The sequence below is a fragment of the Sphaeramia orbicularis genome, chromosome 9 (assembly GCF_902148855.1).
Source record: "Sphaeramia orbicularis chromosome 9, fSphaOr1.1, whole genome shotgun sequence".
In the NCBI taxonomy this organism is placed as follows: domain Eukaryota; kingdom Metazoa; phylum Chordata; class Actinopteri; order Kurtiformes; family Apogonidae; genus Sphaeramia; species Sphaeramia orbicularis.
Window position 1 is genome coordinate 35,837,828 of NC_043965.1, and position 5,350 is coordinate 35,843,177.

A 5,350-nucleotide genomic window follows, 5' to 3' on the forward strand; every position below is an offset into this window, starting at 1 on the left:
GTCAGTGTAGACCATGTCTTGAGCTCTTGCATATGGGAACTTAAGGTTCTTGATAAACACAATGAGATCTATCCATCATCCTTTATTTTGATGTGACAGAGTTAGTGGTTCTTTTTGTGGGCTTTGTCTAATGTTACTGCAGCCAAAGTCTTTGACAAGTGCCAACAGCAGGTGTAGGTGTATTCACAATAGTGCCTTTGCTGCATCATACAGTCAAATATGATAGGAACAAATATTCATTCAGGTTGGATCAGTTCTTGATTTTTGCACTACAACAGTCAACATGTTCATATAGTACAAAATAAAGAAATACATTATACAGTACTGTGCATGTGCATGCTTTATCACCCATGCTGCAGGCCAAGAAAACTGGATTCCTGAAAGCACATTCAATGAATAATTAGCCAAAATAGCATTATGTGCACATTTTCCTTACTTCCTAGTAGGGCAAGTATGTGCATCACAATGTCTGAGTTGAATTCTATGAGGCAATTTGCTTCAACTGAAAACCTAAATGTTAATTGCGTTCTGTTTTTGTCAAGCATCACCCTTTTTTCCTCACAAGAAAACAAAGTTTGTTATCTCAGATGACAAAATAATTAATATGTGATCACAAGTGGAGAGCTTGTTATCTCCAGATAACAATATAATTAAGTTGTGATGGTGAGATAAACACCAGGGCTGAAAAAAGGCGTGCAACCGTGACAGTTTTTAGCTTTTGTAGTTTGAAGATTTTCTCATGCATACGCTGTTTGTAAAAGGGAAGAAACTGAACACTAAAGCAAAGTAGGAACTCGATAAAATGAGATCAAATCCCAGAGGTAAACGTCATACCTTATATGGGCTTGTGGGATTTGTGAATGTGTATTTTTTGCAAATAGATGTTGAAAAGGCAAAACACTGGTGCAGGTTTGTTGGTGAATAATGTCTGCAGCGCTGAGGTTAAGTATTCTTCTGTAGCCTGTTGTCTCTAAAGAGGTCAGGGCAGAGTATTTGTGTTTACTTTGTTTTCCACAGTTGTGCACTTCAAAGAGGCAGGTCAGCCATTCCATTTTATTTGCTGTTTAGCTGAGGAAAAATAGCTTTTTTTATCAGACACACCTTCATTCGCATACAGATATCTCTGCACACATTGATTCCTGCAGGCTTTGTTGATCTAAATGAGCTCTGCTGTACAATGAGCTTTACATACTACATTTTTGAGATAAACTGGACAAATCAAACCAGTTACATTTAATAAAGTAAGGGATGTGTAAATTGACAAGTGCGTTCAATAGTTGGAAAACGGCTTCACAAAACCCTGCCCTCACATTGTTTCTTGTGAGTTTTTCTTTAATCAAAAACCAGACAGTATTGATCCCATTGGGTTTACTCAACCTCAAATCAGTAAAACAAAACAGAAGAGGCAAACACGTTTTTGTCCACTTACAAGACAGTTCAATAAACGTTCACATGTCCAAGTGTGGAACAAATGTGGAGCAGCTTTTTAATGTCTGACTTCAGTTGTAAATCATTAGGCATGTTACTTATTAAGCATATTTTTCCTGGACAGAGACAGACAGTGAACAAACAACTTTATTGACATAATTAACTGTTACCTTTCACCCTTTCTGAAGTGCCTCATAAAAAGGGATTCGGAAACACTAGTAAAACAATGAGAAAACAGTGAAAATACGGTATAACACTGGATAAAAAGGTACAGAAACAATATCAGAGGCATTACAGTGTATTAAGGTGATATAAATTAATCTGGTGTGAGCATCAAATATTGATCTTGAATAATCCGTATTAGCTCATAGAGGCATTTATTTGATTTTGTTATACATCACCAGAGTGTAAAAAAAAAAAAAAAAAACAAGACTAACTAGCTAAATGGCAAATGCAATGTGTGGATAGAGATCAGGAGAGAAATCCATGCAAACAGCTAGTGTTACTCACTGCATCTGCTCATTAGTATAATTATATGCATACAGGTGTTTCCATCATTATAGTACACTAGTCGTGGTTTTACTGCCCTCTGTGCTCTTATTTACATTATTGACTGTGAGGTAATTTCAGTGATTAGACAGAGTTGATGTTTCTTTTCCTGTTTCACATGTTAGCACATTTTTACAGCAATGAAACTGTATTGAAAGAAAAGGAAGATCAATATAAAGAAAGATGGAATGGTTAAACCAGTGTTTTTCAACCTTGGGTTCGGGACCCCACATGGGGTCGCCTGGAATTCATATGGGGTCGCCTGAAATTTCTAGTAATTGATAAAAATAAAATAAAAACTTACTAATAAAAAATTTATGGTGAGTTGACAGAGACAATCCCAATACATAAAAGACATGACAAACTGAAGCTGAAACTGAAGCACTGTGGTACTGTTTATCTGTCAAATGTTCATTGCGGTCGGTTTCAGATGCTGCAGCTCTTTTATAATTCATAGTTTGAGTTCTTGTTTGTTCAGTATTAATTGTCAGCCTTGTAAATCCAAGCTGCACTGACTGTACATATCCTGACCAAGGAAAATAAAATTCTCGCTTTGTGCAGTAATCTACACCTGACTATTCTGCCTCCATTCATAATAATATACATTACATAGACGAAATGTGGTCTACAATTAATGTTTATTTGTAACATAGTATAGCAAACTATTACATGATCAAAAACAAATTAATTTTAGCAAAAAAAAAAAAAAAAAAGTCTCCATTTTGAATGTCTGGGATCGCCAAAAATTTGTGATGTTGAAATGGGGTCATGAGCCAAAAAAGGTTGGGAACCACTGGGTTAAACGTTTAACCCATAAAGACCCAATGCTATTTTTGTGAAAATTCCAAAGTATTTTTTTTCCTCGATATTTAACTTTTCTTTTGTGATTTATCGCCATTTATTATGATATTATCCTCTGTATTTTGCGTTTTTTCGGTAAACATCATGTATTTTCCTATATTTAATTTTCTGATCATGTAGATGTCCATAAAAGCTCAGACTGAAATTGAGGGTTATTATATTAAAACAGAGAAAACTGAAGAAAAAGAGACAAAATATATCAATAACTGAACATAAACCCAGTGTGTCCATCCACTGTCAATGACCAAACTCCATGGGTTTTACTGGTGAATAAATGTTGTAGAATAGGGGTTTCAAACTCATTTTAATTCAGGGTCCATATCCTCCCAATATGATCTGAGGTGGGCTGGACCAGTAAAATAATAACATAGTAACCTGTATATTATGTCAACCCTAAACATTTCTCTATGTGTTAAGGTGAAAGAAGTAAAATTACACAAGATGAAAATTACACTAAATGTTTACATCTGAAAACTAATCTTTAAAAAATGTGAATAAAGTGAACAAACATGAAAACATAACATGCATATTTTTAATACCCTTCAACCAACCATAGTGTAAGATTCTGTTGAAAGTTACTGCTCTATAATTTAGATTAGATTGTCTTTGTGTAAAACTTAATACATACATATGTATATTTGAAAGTACTCAGATATTATTACTGCACAAGGCTGTTTCCAGCAAACGTATCACCCCAACAAAGGGGTCATGAGTCCATTTGATGCCATTTGACCTTGGAAAAGTAGGTCAAGGTCACCTATTTTCAATAGGCTTCTGCTCCATGCCAAGATGCATCCACAGTATAAATTTGGTGCAGATACACTATATTGCCAAAAGTATTGGCTCACCCATCCAAATAATCAGAATCAGGTGTTCCAATCACTTCCATGGCCACAGGTGTATAAAATCAAGCACCTAAGCATGCAGACTGCTTTTACAAACATTTGTGACAGAATGGGTCGCTCTCAGGAGCTCAGTGAATTCCAGCGTGGAACTGTGATAAGATGCCACCTGTGCAACAAATCCAGTCGTGAAATTCCCTCGCTCCTAAATATTCCACAGTCAACTGTCAGCTGTATTATAAGAAAGTGGAAGTGTTTGGGAACGACAGCAACTCAGCCACGAAGTGGTAGGCCATGTAAACTGACGGAGCGGGGTCAGCAGATGCTGAGGCACATAGTGCGAAGAGGTCGCCAACTTTCTGTAGAGTCAGTGGCTACAGACCTCCAAACTTCATGTGGCCTTCAGATTAGCTCCAGAACAGTGCGCAGAGAGCTTCATGGAATGGGTTTCCATGGCCGAGCAGCTGCATCCAAGCCATACATCACCAAGTGCAATGCAAAGTGCTGGATGCAGTGGTGTAAAGCACGCCGCCACTGGACTCTAGAGCAGTGGAGGCGCCTTCTCTGGAGTGACGAATCACGCTTCTCCATCTGGCAATCTGATGGACGGTCTGGGTTTGGCGGTTGCCAGGAGAACGATACTTGTCAGACTGCACTGTGTCAAGTGTAAAGTTTGGTGGAGGGGGGATTATGGTGTGGGGTTGTTTTTCAGGAGCTGGGCTTGGCCCCTTAGTTCCAGTGAAAGGAACTGGGAATGCTTCAGCATACCAAGACATTTTGGACAATTCCATTCTCCCAACTTTGTGGGAACAGTTTGGAGCTGGCCCCTTCCTCTTCCAACATGACTGTGCACCAGTGCACAAAGCAAGGTCCATAAAGACATGGATGACAGAGTCTGGTGTGGATGAACTGGACTGGCCTGCACAGAGTCCTGACCTCAACCCCACAGAACACCTTTGGGATGAATTAGAGCGGAGACTGAGAGCTAGGCCTTCTGTCCAACATCAGTGTGGGACCTCACAAATGCGCTTCTGGAAGAATGGTCAAAAATTCCCATGAACACACTTCTAAACCTTGTGGACAGCCTTCCCAGAAGAGCTGAAGCTGTTATAGCTGCAAAGGGTGGACCCACGTCATACTGAACCCCACAGACTAGGAATGGGATGGCACTGAAATTCATATGCGAGTCAAGGCAGGTGAGCAAATACTTTTGGCAATATAGTGTATCTCAATACATTCTTCAGATAATGCAATCACATCATTGAGTGGACAGACAGACGGACAGACAGGTGATAAAACAATTACAATACCCCTTCAACCAGAAGTTGGCTGAGGGGTAAAAACTGAATTTTATTAAGAAAAATAAATGCAATTTTAACACCATTATGCCTCAGTTTATCATTTACACATTACAATGTACAGATCACAGTGGATCTACAAATACAAAAAAAATTTGGAACAGATAGAATATTGTTACACTTACACTTACTTCTCTTAAGACATTTCAGGTTGTTCTTTTTTGATCAGATTGTTCACTGTTTTGTGAAAGGATAGTTTATAAATGTAAACACTGTCATAATGTAATTTTAACATTTTACTGGTCTGACCCACTTGAGATCATATTGGGCTAAAATTATATCTTAAGGCTAATGACGTTCATTTTGTCTTCT